Source organism: Lepus europaeus, chromosome 20, assembly GCF_033115175.1.
Source record: "Lepus europaeus isolate LE1 chromosome 20, mLepTim1.pri, whole genome shotgun sequence".
NCBI lineage: Eukaryota > Metazoa > Chordata > Mammalia > Lagomorpha > Leporidae > Lepus > Lepus europaeus.
Window position 1 is genome coordinate 25,665,519 of NC_084846.1, and position 14,777 is coordinate 25,680,295.

A 14,777-nucleotide genomic window follows, 5' to 3' on the forward strand; every position below is an offset into this window, starting at 1 on the left:
CTCCTGGCTTTGGCCTGACCCAGCCCTTGGCTGTCTCAAGCATTTGCAAAGTGAACCCAAAACAGTAGATGGAAATTCTGTCTCTTTCTCTCTCTCTCTGTCTCTCTCTCTCTCTCCTTTTCTAATAAATGAAAATTTAAAAAATAAAAAAAGAGTCTCCAAAGAGTGCCTGCCTTCAAAGGACTGAGTTACTGATGAGAAAAAATAAGAGAGAGCCACACGAGTAAGTATAGTGTGGGTGGAGGGTGTGACACTGGCACCAGAGGAGGTTACCCCGAGTTCTCAGTAAGAGTTTCCTCTCCTGGGTCTCTTGTGGTTGGTGTTCGTTGTTTTCTTGTCTTGCTGGCTTGTTTCTGTCAGGTAGTTACAGTAATCACACTTTTTTCTCTGTAAATATGGCATTATTCTTGCCTACAAATCCATCAGTTTTCAATTACATTTCCTCTCTTCACTGTTGCATTCATAATTCATGATTCTGCTCTACAAAAATGCCTGAGACTTTTTTTTTTTTTTGAGATTTATTTATTTGAAAGAGGGAAAGAGCTTTCATCCACTGGTTCACTCCCCCAGATGGCCACAGCAGCCATGGCTGGGCCAGGCCAAAGCCAGGAGCTTCATCTGGGTCTGCCACCTGGGTGGCAGGTGCCCAAACACTTGGAAGCCATCTTCCACTGCTTTTCCCAGGCCATACTCAGGGCACTGGATCTGAGAGGAGCAGCTGGGACTCGAACCGGCACCATGTGAGATGCTAGTGTCCTAGCCGGGGGCTTTATTTGCTATGCCTCAATGCTGGCCCGAGAGGTTTTGTTTTGTTTTAATTATGCTGTCAAAACCAGCAGTGGTGAGAAAGTACAATTTTTGTTTCGTTTTTGTTTTGAATGGTTTTTCCCTTACCTATTATCCCCCACCCCCACTCTCCTCCTCCTATCTTTGAACCAGATATTAAAATTCTCCCAGCTACCTGGTTTTCTGTTCCACTGTTTGCCTTTTCTCTTTCCAGACTCTTAAGTTAACCTCCGTCAATGGTGTCCCCATTAATAAAGTGCCTTTGATCTTAAGCCACCTGATAAAAGAGAGTGGGTGTGGGCATTTGGGCTAGTAGTTGGGATGGCTTCATTCCACATCAGAGTGGCTGGGTTCAGTGCCTGCATCAGCAAGTGATGACCCAAGTACCTGGGTCCCTGTCACTCACATGGGAGACCTCCACTGAGCTCCCAGCTCCCCAGTTCAGCCCAGTCCAGGCTGTTGTGGACATCTAGAGAGGGAACCAGTGGCTCTCTCTGTCGTGCTTTCTATCATCTATCTCTTATCTATCATTTATCAGTCATCTACATCTGCCTATCAGAGAAATAAATTTAAGTTTTTTAGGAAAGTAATAAAGTCTTTGTCATTTCTAGGAAGTCGTGTTAGTGCCAAGCGTCATTCCCAATGATGCTCTGCGTGTTAGGGGCATCTGAGACAAGGACACCCTCATCCCTCTCTTGGTTGACTACTAGGACTCCTTGAGGACCCAGATTTTGGCCAGGCTCCTCCTAGTGGCCATCCTGAAGGGGAGGCTGAGATGCACCTTGCTTAGTGAGGCTAACCAAGGAGGTCTCATTTCTCTGGACAAATGCAGGGCTGACCTATGGTCATGAGGTGTAACTCTGGACAATTCCACGTAAGGGGATGTCTTCAGGCAGGCTTTGGGAAGCTTGTTTACCCCTGAAAATGAAGATACTCCCTCTGCACCTTGCCATCTGCACAAAACAGTAGAACGCAGGGTGGCCACTAGCAACTATGATGGGAGAATTGCTGCCCCTCTGGGGACCGCAGAAGCAGAAGATGACCATCAACCTCATCCCTGAGTCATTGGATTACCCAACCACTGCTTCACTAAACCCAGACTTCTTATGTGAGGCTGGAAATGTTCTTATTTATCAATATTATTTCAACTGGAACATTAATTAAAGTTGAAAGCAGAGCTTCCTGTCTGACATAGCTTCCTGTGGTAGAAACAGACTTGGTGTTATTTCCGGTTTTTGCCAACGTTGCCCTGCCCCCCCTCTCCTCAGGGCCTTCATTTCCCCTTCTTGTCTGGAACCCTTCTACTCTGTTTTTAAACCCTCTGTCCGTGAACGTGAAAAGAGTTGTGATATGGGATCGTCTACCCTCACAAGAGTAACCGTGTGATGGGAGCTTCGGGTTGAGGAATTTTAGGCATTAGCCAAGAGTACAGGAAAGTCTTTGTGGGCAAGGGAAAGGAACTGGGTATTGGTGCTGGTGAGGCTGGGCCTGGTCGCTAAGTCTGAATTCATCCTTGAGGTGTTCAGCAGCACCCTACTTTCCCCAGGAAGAAATGGTTCTATGTGCTACATTACCTTATGCCAGTTATTTAATCTGTCAGTTTCTGACTTCTTACACGTTAAATGGCAATGAGTTGTAGTGTCTCTCTGTATGTGAGATAACCATAGACACGTGAACTTGAGTCATCTTCACATCCTGGGCCCTCCACCGCGTTGCTCTCGGCTCACTGGCACTCGGTCCCACACTGCCTACGTCATGGTCTTCAGTGCTTTCCATATCCATGGAGGAGATCCTTTTGCAGCCTTAGTTCTGTGCCCACTTCTCTTACAGTGGTCCAGTGGCCACCCTGCCTCGCTGCTCACCACATCTGACCTGTAGGTCACTGCTCCACTGTCCCTTTCAGCCATCACACTCTAACATCATTGCCTCCTGTCTTCTGCTTCACTCACTCAGCCGCTCAGACTTCAAGAATCGTTGGCCCCATGTGGTGGAGCAATCTACTGATTTTCTTTCTTTCTTTTTTTTTTTTTTTTTTTTTTTTTTTGACAGGCAGAGTGGACAGTGAGAGAGAGAGAGAGAGAGACAGAGAGAAAGGTCTAACTTTTTGCCGTTGGTTCACCCTCCAATGGCCACTGCGGCCGGCGCATCGCACTGATCCGAAGCCAGGAGCCAGGTGCTTCCTCCTGGTCTCCCATGTGGGTGCAGGGCCCAAGCACTTGGGCCATCCTCCACTGCACTCCCGGGCCATAGCAGAGAGCTGGCCTGGAAGAGGGGCCACCGGGATAGAATCCGGCGCCCCAACCAGGACTAGAACCCTGTGTGCCGGCGCTACAAGGCGGAGGATTAGCCTGTTGAGCCACGGTGCCGGCCGCAATCTGCTGATTTTAAACTCTGTGTACTGCCTCTCAATCCCTTGGTATTTTCACTTCACCCAATTCAGATACCACAGTAAAATGGTAATGACTCAATTTGTGCTCCTAGTCCGATATCCCTTCTGCCAGCTCCCCTGGCAAAAGCCAGCCCATAATGCTTAAGTGCATCCATCTCAGCTCCCAACAATGATGCCACTGCCTGTGTCTGGAGAAAACCCCCAGATCCACAACCATTAAACATGCTGCTTGGCGTGTGTGGTCTCCCCGAGTCTCCCAAACCACCGTTTCACACCTTTGACATCAGTTTCAGCTGCCACTCCCATTTTGCTTTCTCAGTTGATGACCTTGTTCCTGCTTCACCAGAGCTTAGATACAGTCAGCCCCACCTTTATCATCCGACCTCTGCCTTCCCTCCTGCTTCCAGGGGTAGTCTGTGTTTCTAAAGGCTACCCCGTGTTGAAGCCTAGATTGCCTGCTCTGCTGACCTGCTAGAAGACAGAAATTCCTTCCCTTTCCGTAGCTAGTCTCAGCAACTCTCTGGAATCATACGTATCAGAAGAAGGAAATGCAGGAATATATTTTAAACAACCATCTTTGTCCCCCCACATTCTACTCCATTTCTCTGTGCCTCCTAGAGTTTGCCATAGCCTCTGTCTGCAAATTTCCTTCCGTTCTCTCTTGCACTCTTTCCGACCAGAGTTTGGAGCTCATCCCTCCACTGGCAACTCCATTCCCAGGTCAGGAGTGACCTCTCCGTGTGACTGAGTCCCAGCAGCGGATTCTCAGTCTTCGTTGTGTTTGCTCTTTCAGAAGAATTTGGCCCCATTGGCCACTGCCTTCTTCTGGGAGATCCCTTTTTCTCTTATGCTCTCCAACGCTGCTCTTCTGTGGGTTTCTTCCCACAGCACCGGCTGCCTTTTCTCCTGCACTGGTTTCTCCCTAGCCCCAGGGTTTGGTCCTCAGAACTCCTAAGGCAATCTCCACCGGTCCCATAACTTCAAATATCTTCTCTAAGCTAATGACTCCCAAATTGATTTCCCTAGCCTGGACCCCTTCTTGAACTTTCTGGCGTTCTAATATCTCCAGTTGATTGTGTAACAGACATTTTAGATGCATAAAGCAACCAATGTCTTGGTGTCCTTCCTCACATCTGTTTCTTCTTCTGCAGGCTCCTTTATGTGAGCACATCTCGGATCTATTCCTCATTTTGTCAGAAAAAGAATTCTCTTTATTGCTAATGTCTATGTCTTATATATCCTACATCCAAGACTTCAGCAGCCCCATTGGCTTCACTTTGAATCTAACCACTTCTCATGACTTCTTATCAATCCCACTGCTCGACTTGGTCTAAGCTACCATCACCTCTCACCGGGATTATTGCCATAAGCCTATGTTGACTTGTCATAGCAAACAGCCAGAATGATCTTGTTCAAATGTAAGTGAGGCATGTCACTCTCTGGCTTAAGAAAACTCCAGTTGTTTCTCATCTCTCTTAGTTGGAATGCACGCTCTCGTGGCTTCTGAGATTTTTCTCTTTCTGTCTTGTTTTAAGCAGTTTAAATAGGCTACACCTAGGTTGTAGGTGGTGTTTTTTTTTTTGTTTTCATTTTGCTTCTTTTTGTATCAGCTCTGCTTGGTGCCCTCTAAGGTCTGTATTGTTCATTAATTTTGGAAAAACACTCCAGCTACTATTTGTAAAATATTTCTTCTGCTCTGTTCCCTCGCCCTTCTCTGTTTGGGTTCCCAGTCTGACTCTGGGATGATGTTGTCTTTAGCTTTTGGACATTCTCTTCCTTTAGTATTCCCTTTTTTCCTTGCATGTGGGTGGTCTCTATGGACCTATTTTCAAGTTTTACTCAGACGTGTTAAGTGTACAGATGAACCTCTGATAGGTTTTCTTCATCTCTGTTACTCTGTGTGTTGTTTTGTTTTGTTTTAGCATTTCCATTGGGTTTTTCCTACGATTTCCATCACTTTAATGAAATTACCCATCTGTCCATCTTTTCCCCTAGAGACTGAACAGTTACTCACAGTCCTCTCAATTCTCCATCTGAGGCTTCCAGCAGCCATACCATCTCCAACTCTGGTTCTGTTGGTGGTTGTGCCTCTTGGCCGTGTTCGTTTTGGTTCTGGTTTTGTTTTGTGTGCCTTATAATGTGTTCTGAAAGCCACTGCAGTTGTGTCAGACAACGGAGGCTGAGGTCAGTGTTTACCTGAGGAAGTAGGGATACCTTTCTTCCTCCTACGTCTTCAGTGATGAGTCAAGGCACTGAATCCCTCTGGTCATGCGTTGATCTGGGTCCATCATTTCCTTTTGATTTGATTGCCTTTGGGTCGCCACAAACTTCCAGTCCCCCCAGCATTAGCTTGTGTTTGGGTAGGGGGTGGTTTGCTTTTCCAGAGAATGTTTTTTCCATGTCTGCTCTTTGCTTGGCTTTAGATGGTCCACTGTGCTGGGCTTCAGAGTGAGTATGCCTCCATGCTCCTGCCCATGTTGCAGGTGTAGAATGTTACGCTGGGAACTTGGTGCCTATGAGTGGTGTCTGGTGGTGGGAGAGGGAAGGGGGGCAGTGTCCAAGCATGGTGGTCCTGGATTTGGGAGTGGGAGCATTGCAGTAATTCTGCTTCCCCCTCCCCGGTGCCCACCCTCTACTATAACTCTGGGCCCAGCATAAAATCCTTTTTTTTTTTTTTAAAGATTTATTTATTTATTTGAAAGAGCTACACAAAGAGAGGAGAGGCAGAAAGAGAAAGAGGTCTTCATCCGATGTTTTACTCCCTAATTGGCAGCAACAACCGGAGCTGTGCCGATCTGAAGTCAGGAGCCAGGAGCTTCTTCCAGGTCTCCCACGTGGGTGCAGGGGCCCAAGGACTTGAGCCATCTTCTACTGCTTTCCTAGGCCATAGCAGAGAACTGGATAGGAAGATAGCAGCTGGGTCTCAAACCATCGCCCACATGGGATGTCAGCGCTTCAGACCAGGGTGTTAACCCGCTGTGCCACAGCTTCGGCACCATAAAATCCTTCCCTCCATGGGGGACAGAGGATGTGTCCTTGTCTCCTTCCGCCAGCTGCAGTGCCTTTTCACTAGAGACACAGGGGCAATGGCTTGTGTTACCTTCCCACTAAGGGTGTAAGGCTTTGTTCCCTGGTTGAGTTCTGTATATTACTAAGATTTGGCCATTAAACAAAAGTCCCATCTAAAACACTCACTGAAGTAAACACTTCTCTACCTCCAGCTTATGGAGAGAGACCTTTCAGAACGACTTCCGGGAGGGATGTAGTTTGAGGGAGAGGATCTACAAGCAAGACCCTTACCATTTTTAGAGGGCCACCTTTGATTTTTTTTCCAGGTCAGAACAAAGGGTTTTACAGGCATAGCCTCAGATCCACCTTCAGATCACGTGTTTCTGGGAGCACCTTGGATTTGAACTTCACTGGAGAGCTGTTTCTTAATTTCAGCCTTGTTTTGGCCTTCTAGAGAGGCTGGGGATATTCAAAACCAGCAAGTGCTGACTCATCTTTATTTTACAGCCCTTCCAGGAGCCCATCACTCTCCTTTTCACATTGACAGGAAGACGAAACCAAGCAACACCGTCAGGATTCTCCCTGGAATTCTGCTTAGCGAAATCACCCATTCACTAGGTATACCCTCGATGTGTTACATCACGACTGTTGACCGGGCTGCTAAATAATTTCTTTCTACACAACAGCTGCCTTCCTTAAGTTTCCAACAAGATTGGCCTCACTTTCATCCGAGTCCAAAGCCGCAGCCTCCCAGAAGGCATCAACAGCGTCTCATGCACTTCTTGCCAAGATGTTGTCAACACACCCTGGGCTGTAACACCCAAGGTTACAACCCCCGACGCCTACATTTTAGGTATTGTTGTGGCAGCACCCTGCTTGCAGGTTATGGGTGCGGTACGCATTGATACATAAGACACTAACTCTGGAGCCCAGTGGTTTAAAACAGCGAACATTCACAAAGCTCACTATTTCTCGCGGTAACTCTGGAGCAGATTGGGTGTGTGTTTCCGGCTCTGCCTCTTGTCTGGTTGCAGTTGGGCCGCTGGCAGGAGCTGAGGTCATTTGCAGGATTGGCTTGCGAGGTGGCAGGGGAAAAGGGGCCTCTCTGTAGGCTGCATGGGGGTCCTCACGCCAGGGCAGTGTTGCTGCCCCAGAGGGAGGATGAGGGAGGCTGTACTGCCCTTTATCACCTGCTCACCGGTGCTCACTTGTGCAGTTCACAAAGCTCTACCTTAAGCTTGGGGGAGGGGAAGTAGGCGCCCTCCTTAAGAGGAAACCAGTGAGGATGAATTTGCGCACATTTTTAAAACTGCCACAAGAGGCTAGGGAACAGGGTGAGGAGGCTCCCCCAGGCCCTAATCAGAAAGAAAGGTCTCACCACTTGCAACAGGATTTTTGGTGAGAACCCTGGGGAGCCTGTCAAGAAGTGGCTGTGAGTAGTGCCAATGTCCTTGGGGTCTGTGGCCCCAACACATCCATATTCTCCAGACAGCCGATGCTAATGGAACTGCATGTGAATATACATATACACACACACATGTATATATTTGTGTGTGTGTGTATCTTACCAGTGTTGATTGGTGTCTGGCCTAGTAAGTCAAGCAGTCTCAGCGTTCTGATAGATTCAGGTATGATTTTGATTTTGCAGATTGCTCAGCATATTAAAAAATTACTTTTTATTCATTTGAAAGGCAGGGAGATTCTCCATCTACGGGCTCACTCCTCAAATGCCCACAACTGGCGGTTCTGAGGCAGGCCCCAGTCAGGAGCCCAGAACTGAATCCACATGGGTGACAGGGACCCAAGTGTTTGAGCCATCAAGTGGTGCCTGCCATGGTGCACAGTAGCAGGAAGCTGGGACTCAGACCCAGGCACTGTGATGTGGGATGTGGTTAGCTTAACTAACAGCTGTGCCAAACACCAGTCCTTGCTCACTGTTTGTTGTTGTTGTTTTAAGACCGGGAATGAAGCTGCCATCGAATTTCTACATCATGAGCAGAAGCTAGAAGCCTAAGATTCCATGACCTCTTCAGAAACTAACACACATGTGAAGTACTTTAATCTGTCACAGCTCTTATCCTCACAGGAGCTCAACCGCTTCAAGATGGCTTTTTCGCTGTTTTTGTTGTTGTTTTAAAGATTGTTATTTATTTGAACAGCAGTTAGATCTTCCATCTGCTGGTTCACTTCCCAAATGGCTGCAATGGCCAGGGCTGTATCAAGCAAAAAGAGGAGGCAAGAATTCCATCCAGGTCTCCCACATGGGTGGTAGGAGTCCAAGCACCTGGGCCATCTGCTGCTGCCTTCCCAAGCCCCTTAGCAAGCAGGGAGCTGGATCAGAAGCAGAGCAGCCAGGTCCCAGGACTGGCGCTCATATGGGTCAGCAGTGTTGTAGGCAGTGACAACCTGCTGCACCTCAACGCCAGCTCCTCTCGGATTCTCTTGACACAACTCACTGGTATTCAATAGCTTCTCTGTTTCCTGATCTTACCAAATGTTCCAGGAGAAATCTGAACTTTTTTTGTCCTCGGGCTGGAATGAGCCATTTTTCAAAATTGCTCATTTATTTAGGTGGGAAATGGTATTTGGAGACTCACATCTAAGCACTAGACGCTCACGGCTTCAGAATTGTTTCTTATTTCCAAACTTTTGAGCGAGGCTCGCTGCAGAAGGCATGTAGCTGGCCAGCTGATTCGACTTCAAGTAAGCAGTTAAACAGTGGCCAGTTGACTGATTGACCAGGCTGAAGGTGATTAAGTTGTTTTCTATTTCTCACCTCCGTTTTGCTGTGAATGCTGTCTAATCACATTGTTGGCTGGCATTCTCCGATCTTGGTCCGGTTAGGGGAGCAGCTGATCCCAATTGCTTTTGTTTTGATTTGCTCAAATAGATTACTAGATTTAATGGTCCCAAAGAATTTCCCTTTCAACAGATCTAAAAGGTCTTTACTCAGTCTTCTCTATCTTATTTCTATGTATCCTTGCCACCAGCCCAAACTCCTGATTTCCAGTGGCTCCACCACAATCATTCTTTTTGCTTTGTAGTAGAAGTTGTCCAGGTCTCCGCCTTCAGAGGTAAATAGATTCCATCTGCTGGGAATGTTGCCTGCGGATGGCGCACAGCTGAGGCCCCCGTGTGACATTCACATCCAGAGACTGCATCGCACAGGGTTACAAAGGTGTGAGTCTGGTTTTTTTATTTAATTTAATTTATTTGAAAGGTAACCAGAGAGAGGGCTCCCTTCCACTGGTTCACTGCCAAAATGTCTGGGAACCAGGAGATCAACCACGGTCTCCCATGTTGGTAGAACATAGCCAACTACTGCCTGTTGCTTCCCGCTGCCTCCCAGGCTGTACATGAGCAGAAAGCTGGAACTGGAGCAGGGGTCGAACATGAACCAGGCACTGCCATGAGAAGCGAGTGCCCTGGTCGTCTTTCAACCACTGCACCAGTGCCTGCCACGAGTGTCTTTCTTTTGACTCAGTTTGTGTCATTTTTAAAGAACATTTTATTTATTTTTTAAATATTTGTTTACTTGAAAGGCAGAGTTGCAGAGGTAGAGAGAGACAGACGAAGATCGTCCATCCACTGGTTTACTCCTCAAGTGTCTGCAGTAGCCAGGCCGAAGCCAAGAGCTAGGAGCTTCATCCAGGTCTCCTATGTGGGTGGCACAGACCCAAGCACTAGGGCGAGCTGCTGCTGCTTTCCCAGGCCATTAGCAAGGAGCTGGATCAGAAGTGGAACAAACAGGACTCAAACAGGTGCTCCAGTAGGGGGTGCAGGTGTTGCAAATGGCAGCTTAACCTGCTGCACCACAATGCCAGTCTCAAAACATTTGATCTTACTGTATAATTAAGTTTTACTGTGTAAAGAAAAGGACATATATTTTGAGAAGTCTAGCTTCTGTCTCTGTTCTCTACCTTCTGCCATGTGTAAATGTTTTGGAGTTATTCTTTCAATTTAAAAAAAATTAAACTTTATTTATTTGAAGGCAGAGTTACGGAGAGGCAGAGACAGTTCACTGGTTCACTCCCCAGATGGCTGCAACAGCCGGAGCTGCATCAATCAGGAGCTTCCTCCGGGTTTCCCACGTGGGTGCAGGGGCCCAAGGACTTGGGCCATCTTCTGCTCCTTTCCCAGGCCACAGCAGAGAGCAGGATTGGAAGTGGATCAGCCTGGACTCAAACCAGCACCCATCTGGGATGCCAGCACTGCAGGCAACAGCTTTACCCTCCACACCACAGAGCCGGCCCCCACCCCTCAAAAAAAAGATTTATTTTCTTTATCTGAAAGGCATAGTAAGAGAGAGAGAGAAGGACCTGGTTCACTCCCCAAATGGCTGCATCAGCTAGAGCTGAGCCAGGCCAAAGCCAGGAGCCTGGAACTCCATCCAGGTGTCCCACATGGGTGGCAGGGGCTCAAGCACTTGGGCCATCTTCTGCTGCTTTCCCAGGCGCATTAGCAGGGAGCTGGATCAAAAGTGGAACAACCGGGACTCAGACCAGTGCCCATATGGGATGCGCTGTGCCACAGTGCTGGCCCTCGTTGTCTGTCAAAGCTGATACATGAAGGATGCTATGCCCTGGGGTGCACCTGTGCCTTTCCTGTGTGAGGCAGGTGGAGAATCTTCCCATGTGTGCGGGAGTCACCTGCAGGACTGCACCTGGCTGCGCGTCCCACATGCATGCCCTTACCAGCATGTTGGGAAGATCAGATGACAAGGAAAGCGGGAAAATGCTTTCCAAGAACACGACACACATGGTGCACCTCGCTTGCTGTGGCTTTCCGTTACTTCCAAGCGACACTGGGAAATGAAGTTTCTAGTTTGGGTGGGCTTGAATTCCATGAAACCTAGAATGGGGGTGGGGTGTTTCGTTATGCAGGGGAATAAGGGAAGCCTGGACACAGGGGACAGCTGGCACTTGCTGCCACTTCATCTCGTTTGAAGAAGATCCCGGCCATTACTGAGGGCCAATGATTTTATCCTTTGCTTCTTCGTTTTCACCCTCGTCTCCTCCTCCTCTCCCTCCTAGGGGCCTTCTTGCTACTTCTCTCAACCCACGCTTTGTTTATTATTTCCTCTAATAGGAAATCCTACATCCTCTAGTGCTTCTGCCGTGACAGGCACTGGCTTAAGCGTTTGTGCTTCATCTATTTAAACTGAGTTTAGGGGGCAGGGGTTTGGTGCAGCAGTCAGGATGCCTGCGTCCCATAGCAGCAGAGCCCTTGGGCTCAGGTTCTAGCTCTGCTTCTAATTTCAGTTTCCTGCTAGCATGCACCCTGAGAAGGCAGCAGGTAATGGCTCAAGGACTTGAATCCATGTCCTCCACACAGGAGATCTGGGTGGAGCTCTGGGCTCCTGGTTTCAGCCTGGCCCTGCACCAGCTTTTGTGAGTGTTTGGGGAATGAGCCAGTAGATGGGGAATCTCTCTGTGGTGTTCTATCTGCTTTGCAAATAAGTTCTTAAAAATTGTTCAAAAATGAGTTACTTACACACAACCACCCCATGATGCAGTTGGTGGATCAGCTACTCTGGCCATACTGTGGTTGCATCACAAAACTGATCATGACTGTAGCTTAAAATGATCATCTTCAGGGGCTGGCATTGTGTTGCAGCAGGTTAAGCCACGGCCTGCGATTCCAGCATCCTATATGAGTGCTGCTTCAAGTCCCAGTTGCTCCACTTTCAATCCAGCTCCTTGCTGATGTTCCTGGGAAAGCAGTGGAAGATGGCCAGAGCAGCCCCAGCCATTGCGGTCCTTTGGGGAACGAGCCAGCAGATGGAAGATAGCTTGCTTGCTCGCTCTCTGACTTTCAAATAAATCTTTTAAAAAATGCTAATCTTTTCTTCTCCATGGATTTGTGGACTGACTGAGGGTAGGTTGATCACACTGAGTCTTTGCCAGGTCTGCCTGCAGCTACAAGTTGAGTCCAGGTTGGTTCCTTGCAGCAGCAAGCTCGCTGGGAATGTTCTCGAAACAGTGGCTGAAACTCAAGAGCAGAAGCCTCACAATGCTGTAGCTCCAGCCTGTGTTTGTGTGATGAATGCCAGCATCCCATTGACCAAAGCAAGTCAGTTTCAATGCTCTTCTCATGAAGGTAGGGGGAGGGATTGAACCAGTGCTGAAAAATAATCTGCCGATTTATTTTTCCTATGTTGGAAGAAAATGCCTGAGGCGCTTAAGGGGTAAATGGCTCACCATGGTCACGAACCTGGTAGAAGTGCCAGGTGGACGGAGCTGGTACGAGGGGAAGGCTTTAGTGCGTTGTATTTTCTGTTACATTCCTAGCATCTGGACCAGCGCTTGGCACTTAGGCATGCAGTAAATATTTGTTGAGCAAATAAGTGAACTCTGTAGAATACACGGCATGTGGTTGGTACTTGATAAACGTTGGCTACTACTGAGAAAAATCACTCAAAATTCGGGAATAAGGTGGTGTGGTCTTTCAGCTTCACATTGGATGTTATTTAGCTGGTCCACCAAAGGACTATTCTTCTAGGGAAATGGCCACTTTTTGGATTCATTATCTACTATTAAAGTCCCAGGGGCCGGCACTGTAATATAGTGGGTAAAGCCACTTCCGCAGTGCCAGCATCCCGTATGGGCGCCGGTTTGAGTCCCAGCTGTTCCTCTTCTGATCCAGCTCTCTACTATGGCCTGAGAAAGCAGTGGAAAATGGCCCAAGTCCTTGGGTCCCTGCACCCACGTGGGAGACCCGGAAAAAGCTCCTGGCTCCTGGCTTCGGATTGGCGCAGCTCCGGCCGTTGTGGCCAGTCGGAGAGTGAACCAGCGATGGAAGACTTCTCTGCCTCTCCTTCTCTATGTAACTCTGACTTTAAATAAATAAATCTTTAAAAAAAAAAAAAACCCAAGCTCTATGAAGTTGTTTTTATTTATAGATTTGTGTTCATTATAGATGAATAAATTATTCCAAGAAACACAAAAGGCAAGTTAGGTTTATATTGCCTTATAGGACAGAAAAGAAAATTAGATCTAGTTTAGCTCTCTTACTTCCAGTCTTTCTCTAAGGCCTATAAAGCTCTTTTTCTAATTTCCTATGCAATCAGCTTTGCTATTTTGTTGGCCCCCTCTGCAATGACTTAAGTCTTTGACATGTTTGCCTGCTAGCTTTGAGTTAAATACTTAATTTGAAAGTTGTACTTTAATATTAGCACTATTAATTATTTTCCCCACTGAATTTGAAAGTGGTGACTTCCTTCGGTTTAATTCAGCCATGATTTGCAGCATCCCTGTTTCTCTGGGCATGGGGAGTGCAAAGCCAAATCCAGGTGAGAAGAGAGGCTGCGAACTCACTGCCAGACTTCCCTGTGGGCCGCTGGAGCCCACAGGTGAGCAGGGACCACGCTTCCCAGCAGGCTGTGCTACTTCCAGGTTCTGACCAGTTCACCAGCAAGCTCATTAAGGGTCATCAGAGACAGCTGCTGCCTTGGAAAGAAATTGGTGAGGCCTCCCTCCGTTCTGGAAACACAGATAGCAGTCTGTGCTGTCTAGATTACTGGGGACAGCACTCCTTCAGTAGCTCTCATGGGGAAGGGAGCAGTCTTGAGTTTGAACAATAACAAAGGGAAATGACTGAAAAACAGGCCTCCCCATGCAAAACTCAGGCTACTTCAGCCATCAGAATTTCCGTAACGGTCTCCAAACGTGGGCCACTTTGCGATCTCATGCAGTGTTAGGAAGGCTGCGTTCATGCTGAAACTTTTCCTTGCTTGAACAATTCTACAGATTCTCTGGACCTTCTACAGGGCACAAAGAGCGCTTTGCATTCTCTTACTGGCTGTACTAACCCGGCCAGAAGCATCCAGGCGAGGAGGATTTGCCACTCTTAGATCTTGGATTCCCACAGCTGGGAAAGCTGCCTTGCAGGGTTAGCGGATTTCAGGAAAGGGCTGGACAGCCTGGGGCCGGATGTGCAGACAGAGGCTTTGGAAACGGAGCCCCGAATCCAGGCTCACCATCTCCTTGTAATTTAACCATGGTCCCTAGTTCGTCCATGAAAGGATGACCAGAGACCTGGCTTTCTGGGATTGCACGAATTAACCAAAGCGAGGGGTTTAGGAAGCAGCAGCAGCTACGGAACCGCTGATTCCAGAGCGGTTAACTAACACCGTCTCTTTTTCGCCCTCGCCCGCGGCTCCACGCAGATCTCCAGGCGGAGAGGGACCGGAGATCAAGTGGGCTCCCTGCACGGCCCCAAATAACCTTGGCGGGCCTGGCTGGGGACTCGGAGCCCGCGGGCAGCTCAGGTTCGCCGTGGCCGTGGCCTTGGGCTGGGTGGGCGGTGGCTCGTGGCGCTCACTCCGCCCCCGGGGCGGGGACGCCGTCTCCCGGGCAACGGGACGCCCTGCACGTCCCGGACCAGCGCCGCGGCCAGCTGAGCTCACTCTGCAGTCCAGCCGCGGACAAAGCGCGGCAGGTCAGGGGGCTAGGGTCGGCGTTCGCTGCGGAGCTCGGGGGGCGCCTCCGAGGCTGCGCTGCGTGCGGCTCGCCTCGCCCCTTCTGGGCTGGCCCAAGAGTGCGCGACAGGAGCCTACCCGTCCCGCGTCCCCTAGTCCCCTCGGCCGTGCCCA